This window comes from Heteronotia binoei, chromosome 3 (genome assembly GCF_032191835.1).
Source record: "Heteronotia binoei isolate CCM8104 ecotype False Entrance Well chromosome 3, APGP_CSIRO_Hbin_v1, whole genome shotgun sequence".
NCBI lineage: Eukaryota > Metazoa > Chordata > Lepidosauria > Squamata > Gekkonidae > Heteronotia > Heteronotia binoei.
The window spans coordinates 96,756,335-96,776,968 of NC_083225.1; the positions used below are offsets into that span (position 1 = coordinate 96,756,335).

Consider the following 20,634-nt stretch of genomic DNA (forward strand, 5'->3'; position numbering starts at 1 on the left):
CCAACACTCTGCGTCACATAAGAACATAAGAGAAGCCCTGTTGGATCAGGCCAGTGGCCCATCCAGTCCAACACTCTGCATCACATAAGAACATAAGAGAAGCCCTGTTGGATCAGGCCAGTGGCCCATCCAGTCCAACACTCTGCGTCACATAAGAACATAAGAGAAGCCCTGTTGGATCAGGCCAGTGGCCCATCCAGTCCAACACTCTGCATCACATAACAACATAAGGAGGGAGGGAGGGAAGGAAGGAAGGAAGGAAGGAAGGGAGAAAGGGAGGAAGGGAAGAAGGGAAGAAAGGAAGAAGGGAGGGAAGGAAGGAAGGAAGGAAGGGAGGAGGGAGGGAAGGAAGGAAGGCAAGGGAGGGAGGGAAGGAAGGAAGAAAGGAAGGGAGGGAGGAGGGAGGGAAGGAAGGAAGGGAAGGGAGTGAGGGAAGGAAGGAAGAAAGGAAGAAAGGGAGGAGGGAGGGAGGGAGGGAAGGAAGGAAGGAAGGGAAGGGAGTGAGGGAAGGAAGGAAGAAAGGAAGGAAGGAAGGGAGGAGGGAGGGAAGAAAGGAAGGCCGCCCCCCCGCCCCCCCCCCCCCGCTTTCGGCCCCCTTACCTTAATCCAGGGCGGCGGATCCAGCGGCGGCGGCGGCGGGGAGTCCTCCGGCGGCGGCGAGGGAGGGAGGGAGCTGCCGGGGCTGGCCTCTGGAGGCCTCCAGGGACCAGCGCCGGGCCTCTCCGATACCGGCGCTGGCCTCTGGAGGCCTCCAGGGACCAGCGCCGGCTGCTCCGCGGCTTCCCCGCGGCCTCCGCTGGTCCCTGGAGGCCCTCCAGAGACTCTGGAGGGCCTCCAGGGACCAGCGGAGGCCGCGGGGAAGCCTTCGCTGGCCGGCGCTGGTCCCCGAAGGCCTTCCAGAGGCTCTGGAAGGCCTTCCGGGACCAGCGCCGGGTGCCCCGCGGCTTCCCCGCGGCCTCCGCTGGTCCCTGGAGGCCCTCCAGAGACTCTGGAGGGCCTCCAGGGACCAGCGGAGGCCGCGGGGAAGCCTTCGCTGGCCGGCGCTGGTCCCGGAAGGCCTTCCAGAGCCTCTGGAAGGCCTTCCGGGACCAGCGCCGGGTGCCCCGCGGCTTCCCCGCGGCCTCCGCTGGTCCCTGGAGGCCCTCCAGAGACTCTGGAGGGCCTCCAGGGACCAGCGGAGGCCGCGGGGAAGCCTTCGCTGGCCGGCGCTGGTCCCCGAAGGCCTTCCAGAGCCTCTGGAAGGCCTTCCGGGACCAGCGCCGGGTGCCCCGCGGCCTCCCCGCGGCCTCCGCTGGTCCCTGGAGGCCCTCCAGAGACTCTGGAGGGCCTCCAGGGACCAGCGGAGGCCGCGGGGAAGCCTTCGCTGGCCGGCGCTGGTCCCGGAAGGCCTTCCAGAGGCTCTGGAAGGCCTTCCGGGACCAGCGCCGGGTGCCCCGTGGCTTCCCCGCGGCCTCCGCTGGTCCCTGGAGGCCCTCCAGAGACTCTGGAGGGCCTCCAGGGACCAGCGGAGGCCGCGGGGAAGCCTTCGCTGGCCGGCGCTGGTCCCCGAAGGCCTTCCAGAGGCTCTGGAAGGCCTTCCGGGACCAGCGCCGGGTGCCCCGCGGCTTCCCCGCGGCCTCCGCTGGTCCCTGGAGGCCCTCCAGAGACTCTGGAGGGCCTCCAGGGACCAGCGGAGGCCGCGGGGAAGCCTTCGCTGGCCGGCGCTGGAAGGCCTTCCGGGACCAGCGCCGGGTGCCCCGCGGCCTCTCCGCGGCCTCCGCTGGTCGCTGGAGGCCCTCCAGAGTCTCTGGAGGGCTTCCAGCGACCAGCAGAGGCCACGGAGAGGCCTCCACCACTGCCGCCGGGCCCCGCGCGCGGGCGGGGAAGGCGGGGAGTGAGGGTGGGAGCGTCCCTGCGCGTGCGCAGGGGCCCTGCGCAGGCGCAGGGACGCTCCCTCCCTCACTCCCCGCCTTCCCCGCCCGCGCCCGTGGCCCACCGGCTCCTGGGCTGCCTAAACCGGGACCTTTAATGGTCCCGGTATAGGCAGCCCGGGATCCGGGATTGGGTGGCCAGATCCGGGAATGTCCCGGGAGACCGGGACGGTCTGGCCACCCTAATTCATGCAATTCAAATAACTGTAATTTCTGTACCTCTGGCAAATACAACTAGTCTGTATTGATCCACAGTGGACTGAGAACAAAAATTACAATAGGTCTAGCAGTTAGTGTGTCAAGTTTGCATCTTATTTAGCTTTTTTTTTTAAACCCCACTTTTTGTTTTTCAGATTGCAACACTATACATTGTAAACCAACCACGTCCTGATTTTTAAAATATTTTACTGTGAAATGGGATTGCATTAGCAGAGAACTTTCAAAATCAAACTGTGAGACAATATATTTAGTGGTATTCCTTTTTTTTTTTTAAGTTACAAGAGCTGAGACAACCCCCCTTTTAAATTTACATGCTGTCTTTTTTCCCCTTTAATGCAGAGGTCTCCAACCTTTTTGGCACCAGGGATCAATTTTGTGGAAGACAGTTTTTCCATGGGTGGGGGGGATAGTTTCAGGATGATGCAGTTGTGCACTTTATTTCGTTGTGGTGGTTAAGTGTGCAGACTCTTATCTGGGGGAACTAGGTTTGATTTCCCACTCCTCCACTTGCAGCTGCTGGAATGGCCTTGGGTCAGCTGTAGCTCTCTCAGAGTTGTCCTTGAAAGTGCAGCTTCTGAGAGAGTTCTCTCGGCCCCACCTGGCTCACAGGGTGTTTGTTGTGGGGGAGGAAGAGAAAGGAGATTGTGAGCTACTCTGAGATTTAGAGTGGAGGGCAGGATATAAATCCAATGTTGTCTTATTATTATTGTTACTACTACATTGTAATATAAAATGAAATACAACTCATGACCTGGTTGTTAACAGGCCACGGACCAGTACTGGTCCATGGACCGGGGGTTGGGGACACTTGCTTTAGTGCAAAAGGATTCATTCATATGCTTTAATAGCAAACTTAAAACTTGTCTTTTAAATTTACACAGTATGAAAATGTTCAATTTTTGTAATCACCAAATTCCACAATCTAGTAGAACTTTCAGTATATTGAGATCTTTGTAACAAAGTTGAATTCAGTAACTTCTATCCTTTGACTTTATTTAGCCCATCACTTATTTAGCAAAGACCAGTCACTAAATGTAGAGTGATAACCTGATACTGCTGTGACATTAAAAGACTATTTTCAACCAATTTATTCAGACTCCTCAAATGTGACAGACATCAATTTAATTATTAAATCCCAAAAGGATCCTGCTCTGCTGCTGTAATACCACATGTAAAAAAAAACAGACTGATTTCGCACTTACCTTATGCTGTGCTCTCACGTTCGTCTTCTCAGCATGCCTTCCTTCTGATTTCACACTATCTGCTACAAGGCTGCAGCAAGCATCGGCATTTTTGCACAGCAAACAGAAACCGCTAAAAACCAGTTTCTGTTTGCTGTGCGCAAATGCCAACACTTGCTGCAGCCCTGGAGCAGATATTGTGAAATTGGAAGGAAGCCGCGCTGAGAAGATGGACGTGAGAGCGGTGTAAGGTGAGTGCAAAATCAGTTTCAGTGTTCAGCTGTTCAGAAAACAAGCAACAGTCTCTGCTGTTTCTATAGATTCTAGCAATTCAAACTGATGAAAGGTGCCACTGATGCACCATCTTACAAATGTTCTCCTTAAACACTGTAGAAACTGGTTTCTTTGTAATCATAGGTAAATATGTAAGATAAAATTCTTGAATCTGTGCCATAGCTTAATGACTGCCTCCATTTCTTAATATAACTAGGGGTCAAATTACTAGTATTTTCCAATAAATAATTATAATGAGTTGACATTGTATTTTGAATGTGAATAGACCAATTTGTTCATCTCAGCCCTCATTTCTCAATTATGTAACTTCTGATTTACTGGGTGTTTTCCCATTATTATTGTATCCTATATGGTGGTAAATAAAATAGAAATCACAAGAAAAAGTAAGCCTTTATAGTTAAGGTATGCTGCAGTCAACATCCATGTACTGGTATTATCTGAATGCATTTAGAATCATTGTAAATAATTATTTCTTATTTCATTTGTAGTACTCACATCTGAAAGAAGTCACTTTTACTGATACTTTTTCTGCTGGGGAGTGGGGGGAAGTGCTGCAAATGCTTTCATATTCCCACTATTGGAAGAAATGTACCACTATTCATATAATGTAATTTGTTTAATTTAACTGAGGCATTACTTCTTCACATTTTATATCATTCATTAGAAGGCTGCATAAGGAATTTCTGCATCCTTCAGAGTACAGAAATTTAGTATTATTCATGCATGCATTAATATGGCACTAGTATGAAGTAGAGGAAGCCAGAGGGGCAAGAAGCATAGATCATTTTCAGTCTTGCATCCCCTTATCTTTAAGTTATGCCAAACAGTAATTTCTATACACATGTGCAAGGTAAGCATTCAAAACCTTGGTTTGAGGACAGGAATCTAATCATGTAGGAGCTATGTGAGTTTCTGTTTAGTTCCAGTAAAACAGCATAAGGTGGAAGTTAGCTTGAGAGTGTCAGAACTTGTAACTTTATTATTGCTAGCTTAATGTAGAACCAGTATAATTGATGGTTGGCAAGTATGCGTAGAGGGGACCTGAGCGTTGAACCAGACCGACCCCATATTGTAACCTTTCTTAACCTGAAGTGCCTGAGTAGTAGTTAACCCTGCCCCGATGGTATCCAAAGTATTTGGGGGCTGTAGACTGAATAATGTTGTATCTCTGTACTTTCTCACACTGACACCCTTTGAAGCCGAATCGTGTGGCCTTCAGAGTAAGGAGGCAACGTCTTTGCTGATAGCACTGGTGGGAAGACAGATGTGCCTGTAACGGGGTGAATTAAAGCTTTGTGGGTTGTTTGTTTTACTATATAAAACTGGGCCAGTGCTGGCTCTCGCCATCACTGTTATCTTGTACCTTGTATCTAACAGTTCTTAGTTCTCTCTAATAAAATCCTAGCTTGGAAATTAAGTATGGGATCTGCCTGGAGTTCTTAAGTTCTGACATTATAACAGTGATCCCATTGTTTCGGAGCTTATCTGAACTGGAAACCCGGCCCGATGGCTGCAAAGGTTCCAGACAACGGAGAGCCCACCACTCCAACGGAGGACCCGCCGCTCGACCCGAAGGTGACGGGGGTGAGGCGCAAGATTAAGGTGCCCGCACCTTTCTCGGTGGACGCGTTCGCCGCACCCCGATCCTGGAGCCCGCGGAAGTCCACGGCGGCGATCGACGCGGCGGAGCAGCGGTACAGAAGTATGCTGGGCGACGGGGCAAGCGGAGACGGAGACGACGACCAGGGCGAAGGTCCAGAACCGCGAGGCGGGGACGACCCGGTCCGGAGCCTCCGCAACGACCTGTTCGACTATGTACGGGAAATTCACAACGACGTACACGCCTCCCGAGTTATGATGGCCGAGGAGATGCAACAGAACCTAGGCGCGATCTACGACCAGCTCCGCACCTTGCAGACGGCGGTCCTGGGGATCCCCGTGGGAGGGCTGCCGCTGGGGCAACCGCCCGTGGCCCCACCGGCCCCGCTGGCTCCCGCGCCGCCGGTGGTGCCCGCTCCAGCCCCACCGGCCCCACAACCAGTGGCGCCTCCGGCCCCGGGGGCCCCCGCGCCGCCGGTCCCAGCACCTCCGGCGCCGCCAGTTCCGGCGCCCCCGGCGGTCCCCGTGCCCGCACCGCCGGTGCCGCCGGCCCCAGCTGCACCAGCCCTACCGGCCCTGCCGGCCCCGGTGCCCCAACCCGCGGCACCCCCGGCCGCAGGGGGGGGGAGAGAGCTGAAAATTACATTCGACGGGAGCCCAGAGGACGTGGAGTACTTCACCATACAGTGCGACACGTTCTTTACCCACTGGGGTGCGGACTACCCGACCGAAGCCAGCCGAGTGTACCACATTGCGTCCCGACTGAGAGGTCCAGCCCGCAAATGGTACGTCGGGCTGTTCACCGCGAGGAAGCCCGAGCTAGCAACCGTAGCGGGGTTCCTGCACGCCATGCTCCGCCAGTACGGCGACCCGCTCCGCGAGGAGAAAGCCATCGCAGCCCTCCAGCGCATCGAACAAGGCAACCGATCCATTCGCGAGTATGCCACGGAGTTCCTGGGCTACTGCGCGGCAGTGAGAGGGTGGAACGAGATTATGAAATATACTGCTTTTTGTAACGGGCTGAACCCGAACGTCCTCGACCGCTGCTACAGCCACGGGCGACCCGACACCTTGGTCGGGTGGATCCAGCTAGCCGGAGAGGTCGAGACCAACATCCAGCACGTGGGGCTTCGCCGACAGCAACTGGCGAAGAAGGGGTTGAAATCCACACCCACCAAGGCGGAGGGGCGACGGGCCCCGACAACCTCGACCCCCACCACTGCCCGAAAGTGTTACCGGTGCGGCGACCCGGACCACCTCGCCTCCAACTGCCCAGCCAAAGCGGGGTCCACCCCGCCGACAGCCAGGCCAACCGCATCGGGGCCCAAGAAGAAAAAGAGTAATCGGCCGAAAGAGCCCGGACGGGGCTCCGTCGCCACCACCTTGGCGACTGACGAGGATTTTACCGCCGAACCAGAAACCGTGGAAGAATCGACCGGGGAGTCGGACGACACCGAGTCGGCGGGAAACGACAACGACCTGCTTTAATGGGTGCCGCGAAGCAGGTCCAGCAACAGCCGGCACTCCTCACGGTGAGAGCCACTGGGGGTTTATTGTTTATGGCCGTAACCCTTCTCAACCCGAACCTAAAACGGTTCATGCATGCCCGAGCACTAATCGACTCGGGGTGCAACCGGGACTTAATCACCCCCCGCCTAGTAGAGGCGCTAGGATTAGCCACGTCCCCCCTCCCGCTACCCATGCTTTTCCAGCAGATGGACGGGGGGCCCATGAGGGGAGAGCCATGTAAGCTAGAAACGCAGGCGGTCCCCGTTGGGACCGAAGAGCATTGGGGGATCGAAACTTTTGTAATTGCCCCCTCTTGCTCGTTTGATGTGGTGATGGGCTCGGGTTGGCTCGCCCGCCACCAGCCAGACATAAGGTGGGAGGAGCAGATCGTCCGATTCCCGGACTGGAGGTGCGAACACCACCATTGGCGCCCCGAATGGGGGCCGCATCCGCCTCCCCGGAATGAGCGAGCCTGCCTCACCCTCGAGGAGGTCGCCTCGATCCCCAAAGAATACCGGGACTTAAAACTGGCCTTTAGTGAGAAGGAGGCGGATGAGTTACCACCCCACCGCCCCACGGACTGTGCAATCGAACTGATCCCGGGGCAACAACTGCCAAAAGCGAAACTGTACTCCATGGGTTGGGCGGAGAAAGCGGAACTCCGCAAATTTTTGGACAAAAACCTGAAGCGGGGGTTCATACGACCGGCAACAGCCCCCCATGCCGCCCCCGTCCTCTTCAGAAAGAAAAAGGATGGGTCGCTTAGACTTTGCACAGATTTTCGCTCGATAAACGGGATTTCGATGTCTAATGCCTACCCGATCCCATTGATTAAGGACCTATTGAATACTGTGGCCACAGGGAAAATATTCACAAAACTCGACCTCCGAGACGCGTACTTCCGAGTCCGCATCAGGGAGGGGGACGAGTGGAAGACCGCGTTCAATACCCCGCTAGGACAATTTGAGTACTTGGTTATGCCTTTCGGGCTACAGGGGGCCCCTGGGGTATTCATGAACTTTATCAACGAGGTTCTGCGAGAGTTCCTGTTTAAGGGGGTGGTGGTGTACCTTGATGACATCATTATCTATTCGCCAGATCTCAAGTCACATGTACCACTAGTCAGAAAAGTGTTGAGCACCCTGTGCAAGCACAAGTTGTATGCCAAACTATCAAAATGTGAATTTCACAAGACTGAACTAGACTATCTAGGCTTCCGAGTATCGGGGGAAGGGTTGTCAATGGACCCAGCAAAGGTTCAAGCGGTGCTAGACTGGGAGCCCCCACGAACCCGCAAACAGCTCCAAAGTTTTCTCGGGTTCGCAAATTTTTACCGCGACTTCATAAAGGGGTTCGCCACCATCATGTTACCCCTTACGGAGCTCCTTAAAACAAAGGGGAAGGGGGCAGAGGCAAAAAAGCCGGGCGCGCGCCTAACGTGGACGCCCGAGTGTCAAAAAGCCTTTACAGAATTGAAACGCCTCTTCACCTCGGAGCCCGTGTTGGCCCACCCTGACGAGTTAAAACCTTTCGTGGTTCAATGTGATGCTTCCGACGCCGCCGTCGGAGCCATATTAATGCAAAGGGGGGACAACGGGGTTCTGCGCCCCTGCGCCTACATTTCACGAAAGTTCTCGAACGAGCAGAAAAATTGGTCAGTGTGGGACAAGGAGGCTTTTGCAGTCATGTTTGCCTTGAAAACCTGGCGCTCCTGGCTTGAAGGGGCCAGAGTCCCATTTGAAATCTGGACTGACCACAAGAATCTCGAGGCATTGACCGGGCGCCGCAAAATGACTGCAAAACAAATCCGGTGGGCTGGGTTTTTCGCCAAATTCGACTTTGTACTGAAACACATCCCAGGTACCAAGAATTTCTTGGCGGACGCCCTCTCCCGCCTGCCACAGCACGAGAGCCTCCGCGAGGAGGTGGTGGACTCCCTTATCCCCCCTTCGGCCATCGCGGGGGGGGTCACCACCCGCTCCGGGAAGAGGATCGGCCCCCCGGAGCCGGACCTCTTGTCTCAGTTAGTTGCGGAGACTGCTCGGGAAGCAGACCAACCACCGAACCTCCGTAAAAGCGAGGACGGCCTCCTGTTGCACAACGAAAAGATCTATGTGCCCTCCTCCCTCCGCAAGCAGATTTTAGAGCATTGTCATTCCAGCCGCCTGGCGGGCCATTTCGGCTATGTCAAAACCCTCAACCTCATTACCCGACAGTTTTGGTGGCCTAGGCTCAAAAGAGACGTCTCCGAATTCGTCCTCTCATGTCCCACCTGTCTGATGGCTAAACGAAGAGGGGGTAAACCTCCCGGCCACCTAGTGCCCCTCCCAACAGCCACCCGGCCTTGGTCGGTAGTGTCTATGGATTTCATTGTGGAGCTCCCGCCGTCGCAGGGCAAAACGGTTGTTTTGGTAGTGGTCGATACATTCTCCAAACAAGCCCACTTCATCCCCTGCAAGCAGCTCCCCACGGCTAAAAAACTTGCCCAACTTTTCTTTACACACATTGTACGCCTACACTCGTTCCCAGACAAGGTCATTAGCGACCGCGGGACGCAGTTCGTTGCCAACTTCTGGCGGGAGTTTTGCAAACTTGCGGGTATTGAGCAGGGCCTCAGCTCAGCCTACCACCCCCAGTCGGACGGACAGACGGAGAGGGTTAATAGCCTTCTAGAACAGTACCTCCGCTGTTTCATTAACTTCCAACAGTCCAACTGGGTGGACCTACTCCCATTCGCTGAATACGGCTACAACAACAGCCTTCACAGCTCTACTAAAACCTCTCCTTTCCAAATCATAAATGGCTATGAGGGCAAGCCTTTCCCAACGCTTCCCCTCCCTGCCACCCCCTCAGAACCCACATCGTGCCAACAATGGTGGGAAGGCCTTCGGGAGAGCTGGAAGGGAATTCAGGAGAACCTGGAGGAAGCGAAAAAGGCTTACAAAAAACAGTTTGATAAAAAACACTCTCCTGAATGGGAATTGAGAGTGGGAGACACTGTCTTTTTGTCCACAAAAAACCTCCCCCTTCCTCAGCCCTGCCGCAAACTTGCGTTGAAGTTTCTTGGGCCTTTTAGGATCAAACGAGTAATCAATAAGGTGACTGCAGAACTCGAGCTGCCCAAGTCTCTAAGCAAAATCCATCCTGTTTTTCATTGCAGCTTACTCCGGAAAGACCCTGGTGCCACGTCCTTCCATGCCAGGGCTCCGCCGCCCCCTCCGACGACAGTGAGGGGTCAGAGTCACCATGAAGTCCACGAAATCCTGGACTCCAAAGTCAAACGGGGGAAACTGTATTACTTAATCAGGTGGAAGCACTTCCCCCCGAGCTGTGATGAATGGGTCGAATCTCAGAACGTAGCTGCGCCGCAATTGTTAAAAAAGTTTCACCTGCTGTACCCGCACAAGCCCAAGCCGCCACCCCCCGGGGGAGGGCGCTTAGGGGGGGCAGTATGTCAGAACTTGTAACTTTATTATTGCTAGCTTAATGTAGAACCAGTATAATTGATGGTTGGCAAGTATGCGTAGAGGGGACCTGAGCGTTGAACCAGACCGACCCCATATTGTAACCTTTCTTAACCTGAAGTGCCTGAGTAGTAGTTAACCCTGCCCCGATGGTATCCAAAGTATTTGGGGGCTGTAGACTGAATAATGTTGTATCTCTGTACTTTCTCACACTGACACCCTTTGAAGCCGAATCGTGTGGCCTTCAGAGTAAGGAGGCAACGTCTTTGCTGATAGCACTGGTGGGAAGACAGATGTGCCTGTAACGGGGTGAATTAAAGCTTTGTGGGTTGTTTGTTTTACTATATAAAACTGGGCCAGTGCTGGCTCTCGCCATCACTGTTATCTTGTACCTTGTATCTAACAGTTCTTAGTTCTCTCTAATAAAATCCTAGCTTGGAAATTAAGTATGGGATCTGCCTGGAGTTCTTAAGTTCTGACAGAGAGGGGCTCAGACAAGGCTGCTAGTCCAGGCAGTGGTTAGTAGCATCTGTTTGATAAAATTATTAATTCTGAATGCAGTCTGAACCTCTTAAAATTGGGATTGGTGCTGACTTCAAGGAAAATGTGGTTTATGCCCAGCTAGTAGAAAATCTTTATGGGACCAAGTACTTAGTAAAATATAATCTACCAAGTATTTAGTAAAATATAATCTAAAATATAATCTAAAAATATAATCTAAAATTCCACAGATAGCCTTGCTTCACATTATTTTGGCTATTTATGTTCACAGATTACACTACTATTAAGTAAAATTTGCAGAAATTCTACAAGAGTATGCAATAGATTTTCATACAATCATTTATTTCTGCTTATAATCAGCATGCTATTTTAGCAACCTCCAATGACATGCAGTTTCTACCTACAAAGGCAGGCATGGGATAGCTCTGATTTCCAGTGTACTCTTATTTTGAAACCATAAGAACAATATGCTTACAAGTTCATGAAATGAAATACATAATTAGAAGTATGATTCATTGTCATAATAATAGCTTTTTTAAATAAAAATAATGACGAGCAAAATAAGATTATATAAATTTAGAAAGCCGTCGGCCAACTGGGAAGCTATTGTGGCTTGTTGCATGGTATCAGTATTTTAGATTCCAGAATTTTCCCACCAGTAATTACATTGTAAATTAGGTATACAAGAAACATCATTTTGTAACTGGCAGTTAGGGTTCCCACCCTCTTCACCGTTTCTTCACTTTAATCTCACACATAAGAAATATTGAAGTGTCTGCTCTCATGGAGAAAGAATCGAGTGTAGTAAAACTGAAACCAGCTGTTTCCCTGTACTGCAAAAACAAAGAGCAGTGCTAGTAATATTTATAGTTTGCTTGGCCTCTAGTGAGCCAGATGTTGAGTGCCTTAATTTGCTGTGATGGCCTTAAGGCTCAGAGCAGCTGGAGAATGCAAGAAAGCCAATGAAATGGAGGATGAGTGGACTGTTTTCACAAAACTGTGTTGCATTATTACACATAGCTTTCTGCTTTTGCATCTTAATATATCTTGCTCTGTATTATTTGAAGTGACTGTTGCTAGTCCATAGTATTTGCTTGTGTGGTGGTATTTCAAGTCATCCATACAGTTCAACAAACGAAGAAGATAGGATTCAAAGGTGTTAGGCTGACCTTATGCATTTTGGTATCTTACCAATCTTAGAAAATTGGTTGCTTCATGCTGGATGTGAATTCTTCAGTTATCTTGCCTGGCTGAGTGCCCAGTCCCAATCCTATAATCCACTCTGGGATCATAATCTCACTACTTTATGCTGTATGCCCTTCGGTGAATCTTGGCCCTCATGCTGAACTTGGCTCATAATTCATCCACTGATACTCTCTCTCAGCCTAGACACCTAGACTACTCCTCCACTTCAATGCAGAAATTCCTTTTACCTGTTGGTGCATTCATCACAGTCCAAGAACTCCAAGTAGATGTAGATAGGTATTTATGTAGATAGGTATTTATATACCACCATGAATGCCCATTGGGCTATATAGAGAAAATAAATCTTATGTCCTGAGAATCTTACAATCAAAAATTAAAGATATGCATTTCACAAGATAAGTTGCCATTTATGCGGTTATGTGCATATGGGTGGAATAATGGTGCCTCTAAAATTAGAGCTGATTCATGCCTTATATTTTAAATTCTGGCACATAAAAGTATCTGGCCTCAAAGGCTAGAACACATGCACATCAACATCATAGGGAGTGGTTGTGGCTCAGTGGTAGAGCACCTGCTTGGCAGGCATAAGGCTGTTTCAAAATGATTTGTTCAGTGGTACAAGGTAAAGCTGGGCTGAGTGGGGTGAGAAGCACCATTCCACAGATGGTGCTTACTCTGTGGCCTTTGCAGCGTTAATTTGTCAGCATTTTTCAGTTGATCACTAACACAAAATTCTAGATCACATCTCCTGAGTTCCAGTGAGAAATGCTAATTTGGCATGGTTTCTTTGTTGCTCTGTATATATGCAGTTCACAGCTCGACACCAACAGCTCCAAGAAGTCTGCTAAACATTTATTGCTACCATTCAATCTATTATAAAATACATTGGAGAGTGTTTATTGTACTTTTAATGCATTATCGCCCATGCCATTAGTACAGACCAAAACTTATGATGTACTTTATAGCTACAACAATTCAAAGATTTTTTAATATAAAACCAAATATAAATTGACAAAAAGATCTAAAGACATTATTAACATAATTCAAAATAATTTTGAATAAAATCCTTTTCTTTTTGAATAATTCGAAATAATTTCCATTAATAAAAACACATCAGTCTGCATGACCTTCATTTAAGTATTATCAATATTATCAGAACAGAATGTACTTATTTAGAATTTACCTTAATATATGAGTTACAAGGATGTAAATAAGGATGTAAATAAAACAATAAAAATATGTTGAAATTGTTAATTCAGTACATGTATTTCCATTTAAATGTTTTAAAAGTCAAACTACATTTTGGTAAACCTTTCCTTACTGTCAGTGTAGCTTCAAGCTTACAAATTTAACTTGCATGAAAAGTGATTTTTCTTTAAAAAAATTAAGTTTCAACAGGTTATCATATTTCACCTAGTTTATTCTTCAGTGTATACTGAGAGAAGGCCCTGACATCAGAAGCTCAGCAGGGTCAGACCTGGTTAGTTTTTGTATGGAAGACCACCAAGGAAGTCCAGGATTGCTACACAAACGCAGACAATAGCAAACCACCCCTGTAAGTCTTTTGCCTTGAAACCTTCATGCGAGGTTGCTATGAATTGGGTGTGACTTCATTGCATTTTCCACCACCACTGAGAGAAGTTCAGAATTCTAAGGTGCAATAGGGAGATTCTGTTGTAAGATAGCAGCCAGGTCTAAATTCCCAGTACGGATTATAAGAGGATTTATACCTTTTCTTTAGGTGTATTAAATGGCCTCTTTGTCCCATGTGAGGGGAAAAGTGCTGAATGAACACTGCAAGAATCTGGGGTGGGTGTGGAGTCGAGAGAAGAAAGCAAAAGTGCTGGTGTGTGTTATGTGGTATCCTGTAGCTCATCAGTGCAGCCACACACCCCTAGCTTTGTTGTAATATTTTGTCTGTGGAACCCTGAATGTAAAGCTTTTTCTATTGCTTAACAAAAACAAGCTGACTTTTTCTTAAGGGTATTCTTCTAACTTCTGAGTTAACTCATTTTTTGTCTTTATACTAAAACAACACATATGTAGACAACTAGATTAAACATCTAATATAACTCTTTCTGGCAGGAAAAATGCATTACCATTAAAATGATATTAAGGGATTTCCTGTGGAATCTTTAAAATTGTCTTTAGTAGATTCAAAGAAGTATGCCAAGCTGCACACCCTCTGCAGATTTTCATGGTAGGCATAATATCAAGCAGGGTATACTAGAAAAGATTTTAAATTTCACCCCATTCTACATTCAACCTTGTGGAACTTGACTTCAGTAAAAGCCAGTTTGTACTGTAAGTCATGCATATTAAGTGATAATGACTGGAAGAAATGGAGGCCATTAAGTGTGTATATCCATCCACAGTTAAGAGATGAGTCATAAATATCTTTTTTTGATTAAGAGTTTAACATATATATCTATCTTAGTTATTATGCTTATGCTATTATTCATTTATTTATTCAATTTATAGATCGCCCTCCCCTCCACACAGAATCAGAGCAGTTTACAACATTTCATAAAATGCTATCAATAGACAAAATTATTAAAATTCCAATAACTATTACAAGATGGTGCTTAAAAATTCTAACCTTACCACATAGAGGGGGGGGGGCAAAGAGGAGGAGGAGAGAGATGGGACTGTGGAGGGAGGGCCAGGCATGATAGAAATCGTTGCTGTCCTCAACCATAGGCCTGGTGGAACATCTCTGTTTTACAGGCCCTGTGGAACTGTTACAAGGCCCATAGGACATGGATGTCATTTGTCAGAGAGTTTCACCAGGCTGGCGCCAGGGCCAAAAAGGCTCTGGATCTGGTCAAGGATAGCAAGATATCTTTTATGCCAGGGATCACCAGAAGGTTTTTATCTCCAGAGCATAGTGCTCTTCTGGGGGTATACTGGAAGAGGCAGTCCTGTAGATATGTTGGTCCCAGACCATTAGGGCCTTGAATGTTAGTATTAAGACCTTGAACCTGATTTTGTATTCAATCTGGAGCCAGCACAGCTGGCAAAGCAATGGTTGGATATGTTCTGTCAGTGGGATTCCCATGAAAACCTGTGCTGCTGCTTTCTGAACCAGTTACAGTTTCCAGGTCAGATTCAACGGTAGCCCTGTGTAGAGTGAGTTACAGTAGTCTAGTCTGGAGGTGACTGTTGCGTTACTGTGGCAAGGTCAGAGTGAGACAGGAATGGGGCCAGTTATCTGACCTGGTATAACATAGTGGGTTCTATACAATTATGAGGCGAGATGGTAGTGAACATAGCTGTGGTATTGGATGAAGTTTTCCAGTCATTTCAACCATGTCTCCCATCGCTCAGGGCTGGTCACATCGAAATCTGGAATCGTTCCTGGCATAGTGCCCATTGTCAGTGTGGGCACTGTGGTATGCGGGGCTGGATGCGGATGCAGCGGTGCAGCCCGATGGCTCCTGGCCTCATTTACCAGGATAACAGCCTCATCACCACTATAATATAGTGGGTTTTATGCAATGATGAGGGAAGGTGGTAATGATCATAGCTCTTTTATTGAATACAGTATAGTATAGAGCTGCCTTGAAAAGACTGAAGACTGGGGCCACAGGGCCAACTATATACACACCGAAAGTTCCCACGCTAGCATGTGATTGGACCAGTCAAACCAGCTGGGGACTTGTGATTGGAGCAGGGCAGCAGGAATTTGAATCCTACTCCCTATTGTTCCTGAGTCCCCAAACTCAGTCCTTTAGGCTACAATGAGCCAGGCAAGAACTCTATATCATAGATACAATTCTAAGCACATATACAGCACGTGGCAAGGTTGTAAAAATGCCAGTCTGTCAAGGTTTATGATCTGGACCTACACTTTTAAGGAGACATCCAGAAGCATACCTAGGTAGGTAACAATGTTAAAGGCATTCCCTCAAGAGATGGGAGTTGTCACCCCAGCCCTGAATCCTCCCTTCCCAGCCACAGAACTTCCATCTTTGATAGATTCAGTCTCAGCTGGCTCTGTTTCAACCATTCAGCCACGGCTTTCAGCCCCTCAGCCAAAATGGCTGGGGCAGTGTCTGGCTGCCCATCCATAACAGATACAGCTGGGTTCCAGTTTCAATTTCTGAAAAGATTTTGAGTGACTGGCAAAGATAAGTATGTTTGTATGGAAAAATAAGAAGCCAAGAATAAGATTTAAAGTATGGTACTGTAAGACAAGAAGAAGAGAGGTGGACTGAAAGAACCCTATGTCAAATTATACTACTAAGCTGCTAGGTTAGTTTGGATATTGTTTGGATTAAAAATCCCAATGCAAGACTGATTAAACTAGAATCTTCAAGACTTGAAGATGAACTATATAATTATTTTTGGATAAAAAAATCTATATCAAAAAACATAACCCAAGATAAAAGGCATATAAATTAGTTTATTTAAAATATGGGAACTGCTACAAAAGAGAATTAACCCCATAATCCCACCAATAATGTCACCAATAGATGCTTATTACGATAATCACAAAAGAAGAAACAATGACTTTATAGCTTACAGTCAGGGGTGGAATTCTAGCAGGAGCTCCCATGCATATTAGGCCTACACCCCTGATGTAGCCAATCCTCCAAGAACTTACAAAAAAGAGCCTTGTAAACTATTGGAAGATTGGCTACAATGGGAGGGTGTGGCTTAATATGCAAAGGAGCTTCAACTAGAATTCCACCGCTGCTTACAGTGATATGATAAAGTCGCAAGGTATGATTAAGAATGGCAAGATATCAAAAAAGGAAAATAAATAAAATGGTGGCATAACTTTCGAATTTCTTCAAGACTTAAAAATGATATCTGTACCAAGAGGGGTGTTACCAAAGAACTTACTGACTTTGAAAAGATTGTTTCACAATCCAAAAATCATTTATTAGGATGAATTTACAAGTTACTGCTTCAATAAACCTGCATAATCAAATGGATGCAAAATTTTAATGAGGAAATACAATTTCAATTCTGGGAAAACTTATGGATTAAAGACATTAAATCCTGGTAGAAGAATATTTATGGATTAAGAACATTAAATCCTGGTAGAAGAATACTGGTAGAAGATGGTCTATAGATGGTAAAAGGTAAAGGTAGTCCCCTGTGCAAGCACCAGTCATTTCTGACTCTGGGGTGATGTCACATCACTTTACCTCCAGCAAGCTGAGTACTCATTTTACTGACCTTGGAAGGATGGAAGACTGAGTCAACCTTGAGCCAGCTACCTGAACTCAGCTTCCACCAGGATCAAACTCAGGTTGTGAGCAGAGCTTGGACTGCAGTACTGCAACTTACCTCTCTGCACCATGAGGCTCCTATAGATGGTAAATTACCCCAAAAGATGTTGAAAAGATGGACAAGAATTATAAAAGGTCTTGCTGGAAATGCAAAGAAGCAGAAGGCACCTTCTACCATATATGTGGACCTGCATCAAAATGAAAATATATTGGAAATATACATGAAGAGATCCAAAATATTTTGAAAATTAGACTCCCCAGTAAAACCAGAATCTATGCTATTGGCAATCTTGCCAGATAATATAGATAGAACTTTACAAAACTTACTTAGATAGATGTTGACAGCTGCCAGAGTAACATTTGCAATGAAATGGAAGACAGAAGACTGTCCCACGATAGAGACTTGGAAAGGCAAACTAGCTGAATATGCAATAATGGCAAAACTAATTATATAAACAGAAAACCACTGAAAGAATTTCAGCAGAAATGGCAAGCCCATTAATCATATTATGGGAATAGTTAAGTATCTTGATTTCTGAAACTATTTGTATATTATATCAGAGACGATGAAGATACTGATTACAGTTATAACTCTTTTTATTATTCAGTACCCCACCAGCATTTAAATATTCTGTAAGAATAAGATGTAAAAATTATTAAATGATAAAGCTAATTCCTAGGCTCTTAGGATGATTTGAATTTAGCATGAAAATCTTATCTGACTGTAAAAATGTAATCTTTTATTCATAGGATATTGCAACTAAGAACGTTCTTGTTTATTCTTTTAAAGAGGGAACAGTGTAATAATGATTACAAAATACTGTAATAATGATGTTTTACTCTCCGCTCTTATATTTAAAGTTATAACATGATTAAGATAATACGTAGTTTTTTATGATGGTTTAAATTTAATACAGGAATTTGTCTGTAAAAGATGTAACCTTTTTATTGTTAATAGACTATTGCAACTAAAAAAAATTCTTGTGTATTCTTAAAGAGAGAATTCACCTCAAAATACTGAAATAATGATATTTTACTATCTGTTCTCATATGTGAATTATGTATTTTTACTAAAACAGTGGGCTTTACTTGTGGTATGTAATTATTAATATCTGAAAATTATTGAAGTTATACTTTCCCCTTCCCCTTGTTTCTTTTTGTATTCCACTTTTTTTGGAAAAAAAATAAAAAATATTCACAAAAAATATACACCTGGGCGTCATCTGTATATTGGTGACAACAACCCAGTTAGAAACTCCATGTCAGCTGGGAGAGGGGGCGTATATAGACATTAAACAACATTGGAGGACTGCTTCCTGAGGAACCCTATACACCAAAAGGTGTCTTGGTGACATTCTCTAGCCTTTGACCCAGGAGAAATGAAGTCAACCACTTCAAGGCTATCCCACGAACTCCTACACCTATGAGGCAATAGATCAACAGGTCGAGCCTATTGAATGCTGCTGTCAGATCTAATAACAAGAGCAATGATGACCCACCTTGATACAGCAGCCTGCAAATATCATCTATGAGGGTGACCAGTGCCATCTTCATCCTGTGGCCAGGGCAGAAGCCTGACTGGAATGGTTCTAGGGCCAACATGTCTTCCAGGAAACTCTGGAGCTGTTCTGCCACTGCTCTCTACCGGAAATGAATTATTTGAGACTGAGCAGTAATTGGAGGATCCATAGGGTTCAGATATGGTTTCTTTAAGAGTAGTATTACCATGGCCTCTCTTGATCCCGCTGGATAGACCTCTGAGCTAAGGGACAGATTGATAATATCTGCCAGAGACCCCAAATTACCTCACCACTGGCTTTCACCAAATATGATGGACATGGATCTAAGAGGCACATGGTCAGTTTAACAGCATCCAGAATCCTGTCAATGTAGTCCTGGGAGAATCGGATGAAGTTGTCAATACCAAGGGGTCTCCAGGTCATGTACTGTATCAATGTTGGCAGGCAGGTCATGGCAGAGTGACAAGACTTTATCTGTGAAAAAACTCATAAAAGCTCACCAGCCCCCTCCTGGTGGAATCAATTGCCGGATGAGGTTAGGGCCTTGCGGGACCTCGCTCAGTTCCACAAGGCCTGTAAGACCGCTCTCTTCCGGCAAGCTTTCAGTCGACTGTAGGAGAATTCTGGAACAACTGTTGTCCTGACAATATGACTAACATCTGATCTGTTAGCACCAACTGTAGAATGTTTTAACTTGTACTGTTTAATGGTTTTATTGATTTTATGACTGCAATCATAGTTTACTATAATTTGATGTAAGCCGCCCTGAGCCCGCCTCGGCGGGGAGGGCGGGGTATAAATCCAATTAAACATAAACATAAAAGCCTCACAGCTAATGACCAAATTTCTAACAAACCAAATTTCTAAGAGAAATCAAAGACCTAATAATCCTAAATAAATGTCCCAGATGAGAACTAGTGGATGTGATGGAGGCTGGGGGGAAAAAATCCCTTTTAGCAGCCTTCACCGCCATCTCACGGATTTCATAAATGACCTATAGGATGTTCTTGCAGCTTTGTCACAAGATCATCACCATTACTCTTTGAATTGGAAAAGACAAGTATAATGTATAGATGAGGCTGATAAATGTTATAGCTTCTAATAATAATAATAATAATAACTTTTATTTCTATCCCGCCCTCCCCGCCTAGGCGGCTCAGGGCGGCTAACAACAATTTATACGTTAACATAAATAAAACTTTAAATTTAACAGTTAAAATTAAACATATAAAAACCAGTCAGTTAAGTTAAAATACATAATTTACATTACACTATATATAAATATATCTGGCAGTAATAAACTATTATAGCGCTGGTTCTGCCAGTTTAGACAATCTTATATGAGTGTTCTTATATTTAATAGATGGCGGTTCTTTATATCATGCAACTCAGCAGTCAGTGTCACCATAGGCTTGTCTAAAAAGGGCGGTCTTGCAGGCCCTTCTAGTGTAAGTATGTGCTAAAAGCTCAAAACATTTCACACCATTTTCAGAGTTTGAATGATCAACATATTTTATTGCCAAAGTTCTGTCTTCTTCCCATTTTTATCCAGCCCTTCTTCCACGGGATTCAGACATACATGGTTCTCTCTTCACTTTGTTTCATATCACGTGTTAAGATTACTTGAATGTCGCCTATTATTGTATTGAAATAGCACCTGTGTCATTTTAATCTAATGTTTTTATACTGTTGTAGTTTTATTATCATGAATTGTGAGCTGCCCTGAGCCTGCTTCAGCGGGGAGGGCGGGATATAAATCAAATAATTCTTTGAGCCAATTAGGTTAAGAGAAAGCAACTGACCCAAGATCATTTAATGAGCTTTGTGACTGAGTAGAGATTTGATCCTGGGTCTAGTCTGACATTCAAACTACTACACTGTACTGGCTCAGTGCTATAATTAATCTATGTGTGATATCTGAGTCACCTCTTGGTGTTCTGAAGCATAATAGTAAAGGTTCCTTTGAACTTCTGTCACACTGTTTGTGCCTA

The 20,634-nt window shown here is 46.4% G+C and overlaps 1 protein-coding gene across 5 annotated transcripts in view; it reads left to right on the forward strand.

Moving 5' to 3' along the window:
* ERG (ETS transcription factor ERG) overlaps positions 1–20,634 on the forward strand; it is a 283,816-nt gene that overhangs the window by 219,669 nt on the left and 43,513 nt on the right. The gene's annotated exons all lie outside the window — the stretch shown is intronic.